We start from the raw sequence: 20,148 nt of genomic DNA, 5'->3' as shown, positions 1-20,148 counted from the left end.
AGACTGGGGATGGGGCAGTGAGGGGAGTCACCCTGCTCAGGACAGGGGCAAATCTGGGTTGGAAGAAGGAAACGGGAGTGGGAACAACCGAGGATGGGGGCCTGTCCTGAACTCCAGGTTCAGGCTAGAGTCAGGGAGGGGGACATCTAGACCCATACCCCTCCCACAAAGAGGTATTATAGGGAGTGATTTGGGAGCTCTGTTGCTCCCCTGGGCTCTCATGGAGCCACCTGGGGGAGGGAGGGAGAGGGGAGAGGAGAGGCTGAGAGAAGGGCAGAGGGAGTAGCCAGGCTGACCAGGCAGGGGAGGGCCTTGCTTCTTGGGCTCAAGATGGTTGTACACTGGACCTAGAGCTCCCAAGGACACGGGTGGCCTGCTGGTCACCCTGTGCCCTGTGCCCACTGCCACAATGCAGGGTCTGGTCCTGGCAATCACTCCAAAACACCACAGCCTGGCCCAACCCTGCCCCCAACAGTTTCTTCTCACCTCTGTGCCTGTTTCTCCAGATCTGTCTCACCAGCTCTCTCCCCTGAATGCCCACGATGTCCTGTGCTGCTCAGGTCCCTGCATTCGTCTCCTTGCCTCACAATCTGGCTCCCCACTACATGAACTTGTGTCCTCAGGGCCCGCTTAGTAACTGCTTGTTGAATGAAGGCACACAGGAACAAGGTGTCTAACTGGAATGCTGGGGCCAGTCGTGAAGCTGCAAAGAAAAAAACCCTTGGTCCAATCCCTGGCTAGTATGGTATTGTCTTGGGTTAAGCAATGTGGGAGTTTTGTGCCTGAAAGCATGTGGTCATCTCACTCATGGCCACCAAGTCCCCAGTTATTGGGGTGAGGCTGGGATGGGGAGAACCAGGGCCCTGGAGGAGTGGGGAAGGGTGAGGATTTCCCTTCCATGCCCAGCTCAGGTGTCATCTCAGGGAGGACCTTCTCCACTCCAGCTGGTGCCTCAGTTGGCCACATACTCTCAACCCTTTGCACCTAGGAGCTAGCCCAGAGTTCACGCCCTGTTGTTGAGAGTGATGGGCTCTGTCTCCTAGTGAGAAGCATGGCGTCCCCTGGAGCTGAGAAAGTGGTGGCCCTGGTCCACGGTGTGGCCATCAGAGTCTGATGTGGTTTGAACCCTGGGCTCTGCCATTTCCTAGCCGTGTAACTATGAGCAAATGATTAACTTCTGGTTTTTTTTGTGTGTGTGTGTGAGGAACATCAGCCCTGAGCTAACATCCATGCCAATCCTCCCCTTTTTGCTCAGGAAGACTGGCCCTGGGCTGACATCTGTGCCCATCTTCCTCCACTTTACATAGGACGCTGCCACAGCATGGCCTGACAAGCAGTGCCTCGGTGCGCACCCGGGATCCGAACCCGGGCCACCAGCAGCAGAGTGCGCACACTTGCTACGCCACAGGGCTGGCCCCAATCTTTACGCCTCAGTTTCCTCATCTGTAAAATGGGAATAATATGCCCCTACCTCAAAGGGTTGTTGACCCAGCTGGCTTCTTTGCAAAAACTGATAAGCTGATCCTAAAATTCACATGGAAATGCAAGGGACTCTGAGTAGCAAAACAATCTTGAGAACAAAGAAGAATGAAGTTGGAGGACTCACACTTCCTAATTTCAAAACTCACTACAAAGCCACAGTAACGAAGACAGTGTGGCACTGGCATAAGGATAGATACATAGACCGATGGAATAGAATTGAGAGTCCAGGAATAAACCCTCACGTTTACGGTCAATTGATTTTCAACAAGGATGCCAAGACTGTTCATGGCGTAAGAAAGGACTTTTCAACAAGTGGTGCTGGGAAAACTGGATATGCACATGCCAAAGAATGAATCTGGACTCCTTCCTCGCATCATGCAAAACAATTAAGTCAAAATGGGTCAAAAACCTAAATGTAAAAGCTACACGTAAAAGAAAGCATAGACTTACATTTTCGTGACCTTGGATTAGGCAATAAGTTATTTGATATGACGCCAAAAGCACAAGCAACAAAAGAAAAAAACAGATATACTGAACCTCTTAAAAATTTAAAACTTTTGTGCTTCAAATGACACCATCAAGAAAATGCAAAGACAACCACAGAATGGGAGAAAATATTTGCAAATCATATCTCTGATAAGGGACTTGTATCTAGAATATATAAAGAATTCTTATAACTCAATAATAAAAAGACAAGGAACCCAATTAAAAAATGGGCAAAGGATCTGAATAGACATCTCTCCAAAGAAGATATACAAATGGCCAATAAGCATATGAAAGAAAGAAAAAGTAAAACCACAATGACAGACCACCTTACTCCCACTAGGATGGCTGGAGTCAAAAAGTCAGATAACATCAAGTATTGTTGAGGATGTGAGGAAATTGAAAGCCTCATACACTGCGGGTGGAATGTAAAATGGTACAGCTACTGTGAAAAACACACTGCCAGTTCCTCAAAAGGCTGGACACATAGTTACTATATGATCTAGCAGTTCCATTCCTAGGTCTTTACGTAAGAAAAATGAAAACATATGTTTACACAAAAACTTGAGCACCAATGTTCATAGCTGCATTATCCATAATAGAAAAAAGTGGAAACAACCTAACATCCATCAGCTGATAAACGGATAAACAAAACGTGGTATATCCATACAATAGGATATTATTTAGCAGTGTAAAGGAGGAACACTGAAAACATTATGCTAAGTGAAAGAAGCCAGTCCCAAAGGACCATATTTAGTATGATTCCATTTATATGAAATGTCCAGAATAGGCAAATCTATAGAGACAGGAAATAGGTTTAGTGGTTGCCTAGGGCTGGGGGCTGGGAGTTGGAGGGCGATGAGGAGTGACTGTCAATGGGCACGGGGTTTCTTTATGGGATGATGAAAACGTTCTAAAATTGATTGTGGTGATGGTGGCACAGCCCTGTGGGTATACTAAGAACTACTGAATTGCACACTTTAATGGGTGAATTGTATGGTATGTGGATTACATCTCGATAAAGCTGTCATCAGACAAAAAGCTGCTGAGAGGACTCAATGAATTCATAAGTGAAATGCGCAGATTGTGTTCAAACCATCCCATTGTTACAGGCAGAGAAACTGGAGTAGGCAGGGCAAAGTGACCCAAAGTGGAGGGTGGGGGCAGGATAAAGAAGAAAATGAGCTCGACGGGACCTCTGCACCTGGCCTGGCCTCTCTGGAGCGGAGGGAGCCTCTGGATGCAGCATCCCAGCAGGGAAGCGCTGCTCTCCTGGGAGAATGGCTGTGACTGGAGGGTTTTGCTGCCACCCTGTGGAATTAGCAAGGACTACAGCTATGGGGACTAAGGCCTCATCCCTACCCACCTCTCATTGCAGCTAGCGGTTAAGACGTGCTCAGCCCCACACAAGAGAGACAGACCAGCTCTCAGTGAGCTGCCAGTATAAGCTTGAATAAAAATAACTGCAATTTATCCAAATACTTCCTTGGACGGGTACCAGCCGCAAGCTGTGGAAACAGAAGAAAACGTGATTCACTGAAGTCTGAGATTAAGGAAGTGTTTGAAGAGGAGTGGAGAAGGGGGAAAGGGCAGCCAAGGCCAAAGGCACAGCATGAGCAAAGGCTTGGAGGTGTGAAAGCGCAGGCGAGGTCACTGAGCAGCCAGGAGGCTGTCATTTGCTGCATGGGGGCCTGGCACTTAGTGGATACTCAATAAATGTATGAATGAATGATTACCAGACTTCCAGAGCATATGCTTTCTGCATGGTTGATATGTCTGAGAAAAGCCTTACATGGCTTTCTAGGTGTAAAGGGAATCAGTGAGAGGGTCAAATAGTCTGAGCTTCCTCGGGGAAGGGAAAGAGCCTCTGTGGAGTCCTTAGGGCCCCAACAATAATGACCATACCTCTGTTATTACGTCTTGTGGCCTTTTATAGAACATCTCCTCACTACCTCATCTGAGTCTTCTCACAGCCTTGTAGTGGGCAGGGCTGGACTTACTGTCATCCTCTCATTTATCAGATGAGGAAACTGAGGCCCAGAGAAGTGAGGGGGTGGAGCTGGGGCTTGAACCCAGGCCTCCTTGTTCTAAGCCCATGCTGTCTGCTGACTTGTTATCTGTGTATTGAAGAGAAAGGGGCAGGAGAATTTGGCCGGGAGTGGTCTAAATTGGCAAAGATGGAGATTTTCTTTTTGACTATTGAGGAGGGACCCAGGAATGTCAGACCCTGGAGTAGGAGGTTTGGGGAGGTTGGGCATGTCCTAAAATGCAGGCTGGATCAGGAACCTGCCATAGCTCCCCATTGCTCCCAGAGTAGTCCAATGCCTTTAGCCTGGCATTCAAGGCCCCTCACAAGAGGCAGCGTGGCCAAGTGGTTAAGAGCACAGGCTCAGGTTTGTAATCCCCCGCTCAGCCACTGTCCAGCTGTGTGACCTAGTGGATGTCCCTTAATTTCTGGTGCCATCGTTTCCTCCTCTATGAACTATGGATAAGGATGGCACTTACCTCATAGGTTGTTGTGAGCAGTAAACAGTTATGTAAAGTATGCAGGGCCTTGCTTGTTAATCAGAGCAGAACCAAATTTTCTACTCCTGTCATCGACTCTGATCCTCCAAGTTGGGCTCCTGGCTTTTCCGGAACATTCCATGCACAGTGGTGCCTCCAGGCCTTTCTGCAAGCTTTTCCATCAGCCTGGAATAATACTGTTTCACTATCCCTTCTTTCCAGATCCTTCCAAACATTGCCTCCTCCCAGTGTCTTCCCTGATCCTCTCCAGCTAGCGCCACCTCTCCGGCTTTTGCCCTTCCTCTGCGCCTTGCTTACCTTCTCTTACAGAACTATTTCCTTCTGCAGCATAATATGCACAAGATGTATGTCTGTCGTCCCTGCTCGGAGAACAGAGGACGGGAGTTTCCTAAGGACAGGCACAGTATCTTATCTCTTTATGACCCACCAGGTGCTGCCATGAGGAGCACTGAATACTCAGTAAATGTTTGTGGAAAGAAAGCAAGAAGCAAAGGGGGAGGGAGAGAAGGAGGGAGAAAGAAACGATGAAGAGAAAGAGGAGAGAGGTGAAAGGTGAACTGGAGATGAAGCCGAGAGAGGCTAAGAGAAACCAGCCTGGCTTCATTTACTTTCTAACAGCTTCAGGGAAGAGAACGTGGAGACTGGAGACTGTGGGTGACTTGCAGCTCTTCCTTGAGTCTTATTAGCATTCCTTGAGCCGCGGCATTGAAACAGACTTTGAAAACCTCAAAGTGGCTCTGGACTTGCTATTTAGCCTCTGAAGCTCAATTCCCTCATCTGTAATAGAGATAATAATGGCACTTATCTAATTGGGTTGTTATGAGGATCAAATGAGAAAATAACTGGAAAACCCTGGGCACCTGGTCCATAGTAAGCGCTCAATAAATGCTTTGTATTATGATGGTGATGGTCTGGTGATTCTAAGAATTCCAGACATGTCTGAATAAAGAGCTGCTCGCTGCTGAGAGGGGAGGTGCTTCCTGAGCTTGGAGAGCTGCCTATTGTCCCAGAGCCCTGCCCAGTGGTCTCATAGAGGTCACACAGCGTTTTCTCCCCAGCCTTCCCACCCGCGCCCCCAACAAGATACACAATAAAGACTCCTGATTGCTTGATTAAAGGAAGCGGATACACAATTAATTTCAATTTTAGACCACCACCCCCACTTTTCAAAAAGAATTGCACACCCTATTCCAATTTACACACTGAACAAACATGGAATTTTCCAGTGGGTTCTGAAGCCTTTGAAGTGACCAGGCCAGACTATTGATTTATTTCCAACTAAACTCTCTCTTTGAACCCAGAAGGGTCAAGGTTAATTATATAATAAAACACACTGTGCCCAGCTGTCCCCTCTAAGGGCACGGGGAGCCCCCAGACCTTTCCGAGCCTGTGAGCAATGGATCGTATTTCTGATCCCTTCCCCGCATTCATTTCCTTCATCAGCGCCCATTAAGAGGAAGAAAAAACCCCGACCCCCTCATTTCCTCCCTGAGAGATAAATTTTAATTTGCTGGAAACCAACAAAGGGGATCTAAGCCATGTTTCCAGGCTGTACCAGCGGTTAAAAAATCTTGCTGGGAACACTTATTCTGGGACTGGCTGGGAAATGGGGTGGTGGTGGGGGTGGTGGAGGGAAGCAAAGGGGTACAGACCCCCGAGGCTGCCTCTCTCACACAGGAGGAAGGAAGCGCCCAAGGGACTGGCTCTGCAGATGCTTCCAGCGTGGCCATCACCATTGAGCTTCCTTGCTGGCTGAAGTGAGTTAACCCACTTCTGTGTGCTCTCAGTCAGCCCTCACAGCCACATGAGGTGGGCACTGCCATAATTCCACTTTCCCAGACGACAAAAGAGGCTCCGAGTGGGAACAAACCTGGTTCTAGTTATCACAGGTGGGACGTGGCAGGGCCAGGGCTGGAACCCAAGCTTTTGTTTTCTTTGTGAAACAACGGATTCTCTTCTCCTGCCACCCATCCCTCACCCCAGGGGAACAGCATTGTAAATGTTCTTTTTATTTCCATCATTAAAAGAAAAAAGATTCAAAACTGTTATCTAATATACAATCCATTATCAAATGTCCCCAATTGTGCCAACGCTGTCCAGGATCCAACCAAGACTCACTCCCTCTCTCGGTTGTCATGTCTCTTTCCTCTCCCTGGAGCCCCACCTTCCCTGTTTTTCCTGACATTGACATTTCTGAAGGGACGAGGTCAGTTGTCCTGCAGAGTGACCCACAGCGTGGATTTGTCTCATGTTTCCTCCTGACTAGTTAGAGAGTCAGATAATATTTTTGCCATAAACAGTTCCCATGTGATGTTGTGTCCTTTTGACGGCATCACATCTGGAGACCCATTATGCCATCTGTTTTTGGCGAGGGACCCAGGATTTTCAGCTCAAAGGCCGGCGCTTGTTCTCCGTCTCCTGGAGGCTTCCCCATGGAGGGAAGGAGTGTGAATGCTTCTGCATGGGGGCGCCCTCAGCATTAGCTACCAGAGCAGCAGGCTCTCTGGGAGGCAACCCCACACACAGACTGAGACCTAGAACCCTGGGAGGAGGTCCACCCAACACAGCCTGAGATGCCTTTCCCTAATTCTTCTTGCTGGAACATTCTCATGTTTGCATCAACGCCCAAAACCCATGTCTCCGTTTCCATGGGACCCCCGGGACTCTCAGACCTCATCACTGCTCCCTCCTCTGCTTCCAAAACCCTCTGTTTCTGCCTCATTTCCTGATTTGTCTCAATGTATAGAGGTCACTGTGGAGCTCTTACTGTCCCCGTATGTCCAGGGCCCAGCTCAGCGCCTACCATAGAGGGTGCCCCATACATATTTGCCAAATAAGTTGTAACCCAAATAAAACCAGTAAGCCTTGTCAATCTCAGTTTTACATTTGAAAGAGAAGTCCAACATCCAAAAACGAATTGAAAAGCTGTTCAAGTCTTTGCTGAACGGCCTGCAAAAGGTGCTGGAGGATGACTTATGTCACATGCCATACATGGAAGAGTCCTAAATACTCTCTTTGCCCATATGTCCCCCTGTCGTCTCACGGCTTCTCCTTCACCTCCAAATCTCATTTTTCTCTCTCCAACTCCAGTCTATATGGGATTTGCTTTCTTTCTTGCCCAAATCCCTCCTTCCTCTGGATCAATTTGGTTCTTCTTCAAGTAGCTCTATGCCTTAAAAAAATTTTTCTAATTAATTTAAGTCAAACAAGCAAATACGAAAACATTCTCCTTATAAAAAAAAAAAAAGGAAAAGAAAAGTAAAATGTGTAAGTCCCCTCTCAACCACCTGAAGCCCAGGCCCTTCTCGGGGTAATCGTTGTTATCAGCTTAGGGTATCCTTCCAGGCCTTTTCCTACATAATTATAGACTTCCATACGCACCTAAGTCAAATATATGGTAGACTAAATAATGCCCTTTATATTTTCAAAATGTTTCCGAGTTCCAGCGCTGTAACCGACGTCCTTGCACAGTCTCCCTGGGCGTGCGTTTCTGTACAGTAGGAACGAGGGCATTTGCCGGGTCCTGGGGCACAGGCATTGTGAATATAATCGAGCCCGCCCAGCAACGCCCCTGCGTGACTGTGCGTCCTGCCTCTCCGCCAGCAGCCTACGGGAGGACCAGTGGGACTGTTTTTATCTTACAAGGGCAGCTTCTTTCTCTCCCAAGGCTGCTCTGAGGATCAAAGAGAGGATCCCGGGAGCTTTGCCCATCGGTAAACACCTAGTTCAATCCCAACAAGCCCCGTCCATCCATCTTAACTGATTTAGAAATGATTTAATCTCTAGATATTCTGGTTACTTTCAGGTTGGAATTATCCTCCTCTGTTTTCTGACCTGGCCTCTTTCTCCAGTTTCTCCGTGTCTTTCCTTCCCCCTGTTCCTGGTCCCTGTCCCTCTCCCTGATCCTCTTTCCCGCCCACCTGCCTCTCTAACCCTCCAGTTCTCCGCAGCCGGATTGCACAGTGGCCCCAAGAGCCAGGGCTGGGAGTGAACCTGCAGCACTCGGGCCAAGGCCCCACTCAAGTCCCCAACCTTTGCTCCCTCCCGAAGTGGGCACAGGACGCAGGTGTGACGGGGAGCAAGGGTTTACCCAGGAATCCCCACGGCCTCAGCCATCACATGTCACAGTGACCTTGCGAATGTTGTGCCCCGTGTATGTATTATTTATTCAAGAACATTAGCTAAATGCTTAAAAAGTCTAAATCACAAAGCACCAAGTAATGGCACCGTACTGAAATGGTCATGTCGGGGGCAGCCCCGTGGCTTAGCGGTTAACTGCGCAGCTCCGCTACCCGCGGCCTGGTTTGGTCCTGGGCCACATCCACGCACTGCTTCTCCAGCCATGCTGAGGCCGTGTCCCACATACAGCAACTAGAAGGATGTGCAACTATGACATACAACTATCTACTGGGGCTTTGGGGGAAAAAAAAAAAGGAGGAGGATTGGCAATAGATGTTAGCTCAGAGCTGGTCTTCCTCATCAAAAAGAGGAGGATTAACATGGATGTTAGCTCAGGGCTGATATTCCTCACACACACACAAAAAAATAAAAATAAATAAATAAAAGAAATGGTCATGTAATAAAAATAAAACATGCATAAAAATACTTAGCATGAAAACATTTTAAGTTAAAAATAAAACATTGTCTCTTTCCACATTCGACAGCTATCTCACCTGAGATCTTCTTTTTTTCCTTTTGTTTTGATTCATATCAACAGAGTGGGCCAGCCCCTCCCTTATACAGCACAGACTAGGGGCCAAGCACCGGGCTTAACACACTTAACACTAGATCTATACTATTACCATCATGCCTGCTTCACAGATGAAATAACTGAGGCACAGAGAAGTTAAAGTAACTTGCTGGAGGTCACACAGCTAGGAAGTGGAAAAGCTGGGATCAGAACCCAGGCGTTGTGGCTCCAGGGCCTGAGTGATAACTACTGTACACACTGCCTTTCAGCTTTAATGTGGGCGTACCACCCCCGCCATTAAGCACATATGTTTGTTTTCCAAAGCACTATTCTTATTCTGTTATTTCACTTTTATCTCTCAATGACTCTATGAGGGAAGGGAAGACCCAATTTAGAGATGGGAAAACTGAGGCTCAGAGAGAGATCACTCAGCGTCACAGCATGACAGGGACAGATTTTATCTCAAGAGGCCATGGGAAGGAAAAGAAGGGCCATGTCCACAATTTAATGTTCTTACCAGACTCTACAGTGTCAGTCCAACCTCTTTTAAATTAAAATGTAAAAAGAAAAGCTCCCCAGGCCTGTCCCCACTCGCCTCTCTTTATTTGTCTCCCCTTCCCTACCTGCCTCCCTCCTCTCTGTGTCTTTCCTTCTTCATCTCCCTCTTCTAGTCAGGCATCCATTCATCCTTTCAAGAAACATTTCTTGAGCCCCGGAGGTGCCAGGCTCTGGGGTAAATGCAGGGGAAAAATGCTGGAGTTCTCCCTGGGGAGGGCTGATACTGAGTCATCTGCCTGCTGTCAGTCCGTCCGCCCTTCTCACTCCCTCTCTCCCCCTCCCTTGCCCCAGTCAGAGACAAGAGCCCCTTTTTTGCCCACCTCCATCACTCTGTAGGAGATATTGGAGAACAATTAAGATTCATGAAATGTTAGTGAATGGGAACCAGCGGTGGAGACCCAGAACCACACATTTGCAGAGGAAAGTCGGCATCCCGTGCCTGCTGTCTGCTCTTGAAAACCAGGCTGCCTCCCACGGGCTCAGCCCATGCAGAGAGGCTGGCACATAGGGGCCAGCAGGATGCCCCGTACCCAGCCTTACAGACAGACCCCAAAAAATGGTAGTTGGCGACTCAGGGCAGAGAATTGGGTACGTCCCCAGACTCCGTGGTGCCACAGAGCAAACAGCACTGGGGATGAGTGTGTTTGTGCATGTGTGTGTGCGTGCATGTGTGAGTGTGTGCATGTACATGCACGTGTGGATGTGTGAGCATGTGCTTGTGCATGCATGTGTGAGTACAGGTGTGCTTGCGAGTGTGTGTGTTAATGTATGTGGGCATGCGCCAGCATGTCTGGCCAGCCATCTTGGCGTGACCATGCAGCCCTGCTTTGGCCCTGCTGCGTCTTTCATCCCCATAGGGAGCAGTGTCTCAGTGGGGCCTAGTGGGATCAGCTGTGTAACTGGAGGCAGGGGCAGTTCTGATCACAGGCAGTGCTGTTGGGTTCTGTCGCACTCTTATCTCCACTCCCCTGAACCCAGAGCTTAGCATCATAAAATGTCAGAGGCTGGAGAGACATTTGGAGATTATCTAACTCACCCCTCCCCTGACAAATGGGGAGGCCAAGCCCAGAGAGGGTGCTCATGACTGGAGGAGGTCACCCATCCAGTTAGTGGCAGAGCCAGGGCAAGGACCCACATCTCTCCACTCAGTATCATGCTCTCGCCACAACCCCACTGCCCAGACTTCTGTCTGCCCCACAGTCCGCAAATAACAGACCAACTGTTCCCAGGCTGGGGCTGGAGAAGGTGGTCCGGGAGACAGGAACTGCTCCAATATGTCCGTGGCTGGGCCCTTCCTCACCACCCTCTCCTCCTTGGGCAGGCATTAGACCTGCTCTGGGAGACTGCTCTGGTCTCCTCATGCTGATCAGAACTCTAGTTGGTGGTCAAATATGCTTTTGATTAATTACAAATGGGAAATGACTAAATTCTTACTTGATAAATACAGTGGCAAAAGTCTTTCAGTACGTGGGGTTCATGAGAAGAAATAGTAAATTGTGTCTTTGATGAAAGTCTTGGGAACATTTGTGGAACGAAGGAAGGAAGAATGACAGGATAACAGGAGCCCTGGGAGAGATTGAACTTGAATGGTTTTTGGTCTCTTCATCAAAAGGAAGGGTCAGAAAGTCCCCTGTGTCACCTCAGAAGGTAAATTACCTTTGAGGAAATGAAGAAGCTTCTCTATGACAGGTAAGGGGCTCTCCTCAACAACAACCCAATTGTTCTGGAAAGGGGGTGTAATTAGAATTCCTATGTGTTCTGGAGACCATCCTAGGGCTGCCCTTAGAGAGGGATCTTGTGGGGCTGGTGTGGGGAGCGGTGGGCTTTGAAAGGAGAGGCAGCTGGCATGTGCCAGGATCCCGGGGAGGGCTGGGGGCCGTGGTGATTCTGGGCTGTGAGGTGACATCCTCCCCCACCCCCAACAGTGCTGATTCAGGCCCTGAGGAAACCGAGAGAAGCAAGTGCCTGGGGCTGCCTTCTCAGCTCTGCGCAGGCTGAGCACCAGGGAGGGATCCCTTCAACCCCTGAAGACACCCAAAGTGAGGTGCTATCACTGAGTGGAGGGCCCTGTCCTCAGCATCTTTGAGGTGCTGTTTGTACAGTGATGTGGCATGTGCAACATCAGCATGTGGAGAGCAGCATCCACAGTTCTGGCTGTAGGGACTGGCTGGACAGTGGGGCTTCAGTGTGGCAGGCACAAGTTACCTCAAATCTCCAGAGTGTGGGGCAAATGCGGGGGGGTGTGTGGGTGTACATGCATGTGTGTTTGTGTGTGTCTGAGCTGGGTTCTTGTCTTATCTGTCTCCATCTATGTGGAGCACGTCACACCTGTTACTGAAGACACAGGGAGGGGCCCTGCAGGAAGCCTCTGCATTACTGTCTAGTTTGGGAAGATTAGAGCAATGTTATATTTTGCATACCCGTCTCTCACCACACCCTGTGAGGAAGGTGGGGAGACACATCTCCATTTTCTCACAGAGGATTGGCTCTCCTTAAGACCACTTGGTGGGAGATTGTCTTCCTCTGCCATCCCTTCCACATTTCCCGGGCCTACTATTTCCCGGGCCCTGGTCAGTGGCTACAGGAAGGATAAGACTGAGGCTGCTGGGAGGAGCTTCTAGTCTGTAGGAAAGCCAACACACAAGAATAAGGATAACACCCAGCAGAACAAGAGAAACTAGGTGCGGTGACTTAAAACGCCACTGTGATAGGGGTTTAGAAAGGGCCAAGTCTAGGGGCTGGTCCGGCGGTGCAGCGGTTAAGTGCACACGCTCCGCTGTGGTGGCCTGGGGTTCGGATCCTGGGCACGCACCGACGCACCGCTTGTCAAACCATGCTGTGGTGGTATCCCATATAAAGTAGAGGAAGATGGGCATGGATGTTAGGCCAGGGCCAATCTTCCTCAGCAAAAAAAAAAAAAAAAGAGGAAGATTGGCATCAGATGTTAGCTCAGGGCTAGTCTTCCTTGCAAAAAAAAAAGAAAGAGTGAGTCCAGATCTTTTCCTTTTCCAAATGAATTTTATTTTTTTTTTTTAGTTTTATTTATTTATTTTTCCCCCAAAGCCCCAGCAGATAGTTGTATGTCATAGCTGCACATCCTTCTAGTTGCTGCATGTGGGACACGGCCTCATCATGGCCGGAGAAGTGTGTAGGTGCGCGCCCGGGATCCAAACCCAGGCCGCCAGCAGCAGAGTGCGCACACTTAACCACTAAGCCATGGGGCTGGCCCTCCAAATGAATTTTAAAATCAGCTCGTTGAGTGCCACAAAAATTCCTCCTGAAACAACAGAAAAAGCGCAAAGTAAGTAAACAGAAGGGAATATTGAAGATAAAGGCAGAAATTAGTGAGAAAGAAAAGATATGCTAGAAAGGATCATCAAAGTCCAAATTTGGTTTTTTGAAAAAGAAAACTAATAATATTGATAACTTCTGACAAGATTTATCAGATTAAAAAAAAAAGAGACATAATATTGGGAATGAAAAAAAGGGACACAACCACAGGTAGAGCAGAGATCTAAATGATAGAGAATATAATGAATAACTGTGCACCAATAAATTTTAAAACTGCAGAAAATGTACATAATCAAAGTGTATATGGGGCCAGTTCCGTGGCATAGCGGTTGGGTGTGCGCGCTCTGCTGCTGGTGGCCTGGGTTCGGATCCCGGGAGCGCACCAATGTGCCACTTGTTGGGCCATACTGTGGCAGCGTCCCATATAAAGTAGAGAAAGATGGGCATGGATGTTAGCTCAGGGCCGGTCTTCCTCAGCAAAGAGAGGAAGATTGGCATGGATGTTAGCTCAGGGCTGATCTTCCTCACACACACAAAAATAAAAAAAAATAAAATAAAATTTGAAAAAAAAAATTGTTCAAAATGTATACATAACTTAGAAAAACTGACTCAGGGATAAATAAGACAGCTAAACGTCCTATAACTGATAAAGACATGAGTCACTAGCAAAGCCTCAGGCCAGGATGGTGTCCCTGGCAAACATTCAAGGAACAGATCATTCGATCAGATACAAAATCTCTTTCAGGCGTTTAAAAAAAAAGAGGAAATACTTCCAGGTTCATGTTATGAGTTTCTGTATCCTTGATAATAAAGCCAGACAAAGACAGTACAATAAAGTAATATTTTTACAGACCAATCCAACTAGAGAATTTAAATATAAATTCTAGTCACAATATTAGCAAACTGAGCTGAACAATGTTTAAAAATGTAACATGATCAAGTTGGGTTTTGCAACGTACTGAATGTTTGTATCCTTCTCTCTCTAACTCCAGTGTGGTGGTATTAGGAGGCGGGTCTTTGGGAGGTGATTAGGTCATGAGGGTGGAGCCCTCATGAATGGGATTAGTGCCCTTATCAGAAGAGGCCAGAGTGCTTGATCTTTTCTTTTCTGCTATGTGAGGATACAAGAAGTCAGCTGTCTGCAACCTGGAGGAGGGCCCTTATCAGAACCGACCGTGTTGGCACCCTGATCTCAGACTTCCAGCCTCCAGAACTGTGAGAAATAAATTTCTGTTGTTTAAGCCACCCAGTTCATGGTGTTTTGTTATAGCAGCCCAAGCTAAGGCAAGATTATTCCAGAAATGCAAGATTGGCTCAACATTTGGAAATCAATCTATGCCATTCACCACATTAACAATCTAAAAGAGAAAAACTATAGAATCATCCTAATAGATGCAGTAAAAACTCTTAGTAAACTAAGAATATAAGCGTAGGGGAGAAAGACCTATCCTCTACCCATTTTGGGTCCTTTCTGGCTGGGCTACACATTAAATTGACATGAGACCGAGGCCGGCCTGGTGGTGCAAGCGGTTAAGTGTGCGCACTCAGCTGTGGCAGCCCAGGGTTCACCAGTTTGGATCCCAGGCGTGCACCGATGCATCACTTGTCAGGCCATGCTGTGGTGGCATGCCATATAAAGTGGAGGAAGATGGGCATGGATGTTAGCCCAGGGCCAGTCTTCCTCAGCAAAAAAAAGAGGAGGATTGGCAGATGTTAGCTCAGGGCCGATCATCCTCACAAAAAAAAAGAAAATTGACATGAGACCAAGTAGCAGGAGAAAATCAAACAAAGCTTTATAACATGTACACATGGGAGAGACCCAGGAAAACTGGATAACTCGACAAAATGGCGGAGGCTCTCATCTTAAATACCATCTTCAGCTGAAGACAAAGGAGGATGGTGGGGGTGGAGGGAGTCAGCTATGGGAGATTACCAGAAAAGCACAGTAAACAAGAGTAAGGTTAACATGCAGATTTAAGTCCTTGCCTTCCGCACTGATAAGAGTTTCTAGAGATAAAGTCATCTCCCCTTGTCCTGGTACAGAAAGGGAGATACCTTTACAGATAGAGATTTCCCTTATAAATGTAAATGTCTCTTACAAAGGATAACTTCTACTTTTACTTGGTTTTCAGAGCTTTGATAAGAATGGGCTTAGCAAGGACCCTGCCAGTCTATCCATACCCAGAGTTGTCTATGGTGATGGCCTGTCCCGTGGACAGGACTTCTATCTTAAATTCTTTTAGGCAGTTAGTTGGGGGGAGGTCAAAGTTTCTTTCAGAGTCTTCTGAGCCTTTATTGTCTTCAGCTCAAAATAATCTGCATACCAGACTGGCACATCTTGGGGCGGCCTGCCCTGAACCCCATCATAAGCAAACATTCTTTACCTAATAAAAGGTATCTAATATTTACAAGAAACATCATACTCAATGGAGAAGCATTTAAAAGCATTTCTTTTAAAATCGGGCGTAAGAAAAAGAGGTCCGTTAACATTTCTGCCTAACATTATATAATATCAACATTGTGTGTGCTAACTGCAATAATATAAGAAAAAATAAATATAAATATTAGAAAGGAAGAAACGGGGGCCAGCCCAGTGGCGTAGTGGTTAAGTTTGCACGCTCTGCTTTGGCAGCCTGGGGTTCACAGTTTCAGATCCTGGGCACGGACCCATGCACCACTTGTCAAGCCATGCTGTGGAGGCGTCCCATATACAAAATAGAGGAAGATGGGCACAGATGTTAGCTCAGGGCCACTCTTCCTCAGCAAAAGGAGGAAGATTGGCAACGGATGTTGCCATGTTAGCTCATGGCCAAGCTTCCTCACAAAAAAAAAAAAAGAAAGGAAGAAACAAAAAAAATCCCAGATAATATGATTGTGTAGATAGAAAACAAAATAATCTACACACAAATTATTAGAGTTAATGAGAGAGTCAAGTAAGTTTGCCAGATATAAGATCCTATACGAGAGTCAATTGCATTTCTATACAATAGCAATGTTACAGTTAGGAAATGCAATTTTAAAACCAACAAAAGGTGTAAGATCTTTAGTAGAGTATTTCAACACTTTATTGAAAGATAATAAAGGAGACCTAAACATATGGAGAAACAATCACACCCATGAATAAGATGAAGATTCAATTCTCCCTAAATAATCTATGTACTTAACATAGATTAGATCCAAGAGGAATTTTCATGGAAATCGACAAGGCAATTCTAAACATTTTTTGGACTAACAAAGAATAACAAAGTTACTCCTGAAAAGAAAACCAGCTAGAGAGACTAAGCCTATCAGATTTCAAGTTTTATTATAAACCCATGGTAATTAGGATGTGTGATATTAGCTCAGGGATAGATAAATTTGACCCATAGAACAGAGTAGAGAGCCCAGAATATATATGGCATTGATTGAGGTGATGGTTTCACAGGGGTATACTTATTTCCAAACTCATCAAGTTGTATACATTAAATATGTACAGCTCTTTGTATGTCAATCATACCTCAATAGAGTGGCTTAAAAAAAAAAGAGAGAGCCCCAGAGCATTCCCATGCATAGAAGGAAAGCTGATGTATGTCAGAGTTGTCATCTCAGACTAGTGGGGAAAGGAGACAACAGTCAATAAATAGTGCTGGATGATTGTCAATCATTTGGTGGGAAAATAAAAAAGGGTCCACACTTCACACTATCCACAAAATTTCAGTTCCAGATGAATCAAAGACTTAAATATGAAAGACATAACTTAAAAAGATATCAAATTTCTTTAAGAACTTTGGCTAGTGAGTTATTCATTAAACAAAACACAAAAAAAGCACAAATCAGTGTGAAAAATAAAATCAATCTGGGGGAGAGAATTCAAGATGGCAATGTAGGTGGACTCTGAACTCATGTCCTCTCGCGGAGACAGCCAATTTACAACTACTCTTGGAAAAGTTACCGCTGAGAGAGAACTGAAAGCAGATGGCCAACAGACACATGAAAAGATGTTCAACATCACTAACTATCAGGGAAATGCAAATCAAAACTACAATGAGATATCACCTCACACCCATCAGAATGGCTATAATTAACAAGACAGGAAACAACATATGTTGGAGAGGATGTGGAGAGAAGGGAACTCTCATACACTGTTGGTGGGAGTGCAAACTGGTACAGCCACTATGGAAAACAGTATGGAGATTCCTCAAAAAATCAAGGATAGAACTACCATATGATCCAGCTATTCCACTGCTGGGTATTTATCCAAAGAACTTGAAAACACCAATTTGTAAAGGTACATGCACCCCTGTGTTCATTGCAGCGTTATTCACAATAGCCAAGACTTGGAAGCAACCTAAGTGCCCATCAAGGGACAAATGGATAAAGAAGATGTGGGATATATACACAATGGAATACTACTCAGCCATAAGAAATGATGAAATCCAGCCATTTGTGACAACATGGATGGACATTGAGGGTATAATGCAAAGTGAAATAAGTCAGAGGGAGAAGGTCAAATACCGTATGATTTCCTTCATTAAGTAGTAGATAATAACAACAATAAACAAACACATAGGGACAGAGATTGGATTGGTGGTTACCAGAGGGGAAGGGGGGAGGGAGGAGGGTGAAAGGGATAATTCGGTACATGTGTGTGGTGATGGGTTGTAATTAGTATTTTGGTGGTGAACATGATGTAATCTATGCAGAAATAGAAGTATAATGATGTACACCTGAAATTTTTACAATGTTATAAACCAATGTTACTGCAATAAACAAAAAATTAAAAAAAAAAAAAAACTGGATAAGAGGAATCCCTGAAACAAATGACAATCCTAATTGAGGTGGAAGGGGCAAAAATTCCCTTCTGGAGAGAAAAAAATGCCACCTTCACCAGCTGCAGCGCTTCACGGCAGCACGGGAGCAACCCAAAGGTACATAGCCTTCCCTGGAGGAGTGGGGGACCTGAGTTGGGGAGCGTGCCCACTATAGGCAATTTTTGGATGCAGCACAACTGAGACAAGTGGCCTAATATCTGACTTTGCTGGCTACTAACAACAGTGGGGAATACCCCCAGAAAAGCTGGTTCACAAAGAAATTAAAGCCAGCTCTTAAAGGGCCCACACACAAATTCACCCGTCTTGGAAAGCAACCTAAAATCACCAGAAAGAAAGGTGCACAGTCCTTTGGTGAAAAGAGACTCACTTGATAGGCTCTAAGTGCATCTTGGTGAGAGGTGAGACCTCTCCAGGGACTGGGACATTGGTGGTGGCCATTGTTGTGACCTGGTGTGGGCATGCTGGCACAGATGTTGGCAGATGCCATTGGACTTCTCCCTGGGGCCTACTAGCCCAGGGTCTGCCACACCCACTAGAGCACTGATTTAATCCAGCTCAGCCAGGGCAGGCAGCCCACCCTAGGGACTGGCCCCACCCAACAACAAGCCGTCCGGAAACTTGTGGGCCTGCATAGATTGGTGACTGGAGTCTTCGCAGCCTGGCGACTGGGTCCACCCCTGTGGGGCAGGGCATGCACAAGGAGTGGGTGGAGAGTGTGGGGCAGTGGTGAAGTGTGTGTGGCTCCTACCTTGGAGAGACTGGGTCCACTTCAAGGGGTTGGGGTGAACACATGAGGCAGGGCATGCACAAGGAGCAGGTGGAGATTGTGGGGTGGTGGTGGAGTGTGTGTGGCTCCTACCTTGGAGAGACTGGGTCCACTTCAGGGGGTTGGGGTGCATACGTGGGGCAGGACTGTGTTGACCATGTGTGTGGACTTGTGGGCAGCAGGGCTTGTCAGCTGCAGAAGGCTTGTGCTTCTCAAAGACCACATAGGAGACTGGCCCTACCTTCCAAAGCCTTAAACAGTTGGGTGCTCCTGTGCCTGAGGCCAGCCCCACCCAGCTGCAATCCTCAGAGAGCTGACAAGAGCCTATAGGCCAGAGGCTTATGGCAATTGTAAGCCCCTGAGCCTACCAACCAGCCACGCTGGGGGCCTACTCACTTAATAGAAAAACTGCAACAGGAATGTGCTATTAGACCTTGCAGCCAACTGTGCTGGGTCTCCCCACACCTGATAAAGAGATGGAAGGGCCCACAACAACTACTCACAGCTGAGCATTACAACCAGCTGGCCAGGGGGACAGCTCAGCCTCCCTGGGCACCTATGGGAAGAGCAACCCTGCCACAACAGAAGGACATACATAGCCCACACAGGGGTCACTCCTGGGACATTTGCAACTGGAGGCGAGAGGGAAGCACACTGCTGGGCCTCATAAGGCATCATTTATATAAGGTCACCTCTCCAAGATCAGGAGAAGTAGCTGACCTACCTAATACATAGACACAAGCATAGGGAAAGAGGAAAAATGAGGCAAAAGAACACATTCCAAGTAAGGGAACAGGACAAAACCCCAGAAAAGGAACTAAATGAAACAGAAATGGGTAACCTACCCAACAGAGAATTCAAACAAAGAGTGTTAAGGATGCTCACTGATCTTGGGAGAAGAATGAATGAACTCAGTGAGAACATTAACAAAGAAATGGAAGATAGGGGCCAGCCCCGTGGCTTAGCGGTTAAGTGTGTGCGCTCCGCTACTGGCGGCCCGGGTTTGGATCCCAGGCATGCACCAATGCACTGCTTGTCCAGCCATGCTGAGGTGGCGTCCCACATACAGCAACTAGAAGGATGTGCAACTATGACATACAACTATCTACTGGGGCTTTGGGGAAAAAAAGGAGGAGGATTGGCAATAGATGTTAGCTCAGAGCCAGTCTTCCTCAGCAAAAAGAGGAGAATTGGCATGGATATTAGCTCAGGGCTGATCTTCCTCACAAACAAAACAAAACAAAAAAAAGAAATGGAAGATAAAAAAGAACCAACAGAAATGAAGAATACAATATTGGAAATGAAAAATTCACTAGAGGGACTCAAAAGCAGAGTAGAGGATACAGAAGAACGGATCAGTGAGCTGGATGAAAGACTAGAAGAAATCACCCAAGCTGAACAGATAAAAGAAAAAAGAATTAAAAAGTGAGGACAGTCTAAGGGACCTCTGGGACAACATCAAGTGCACTAACATCTGTGTTATAGGTGTCCCAGAAGGAGAAGAGCAAGACAAAGGGGCAGACAATCTATTTGAAGAAATA

The sequence above is a fragment of the Diceros bicornis genome, chromosome 5, assembly GCF_020826845.1.
Source record: "Diceros bicornis minor isolate mBicDic1 chromosome 5, mDicBic1.mat.cur, whole genome shotgun sequence".
NCBI classification, from domain to species: domain Eukaryota; kingdom Metazoa; phylum Chordata; class Mammalia; order Perissodactyla; family Rhinocerotidae; genus Diceros; species Diceros bicornis.
The sequence above is the reverse complement of the archived record's forward strand: the minus strand, read 5'-3'. Positions refer to the sequence as shown.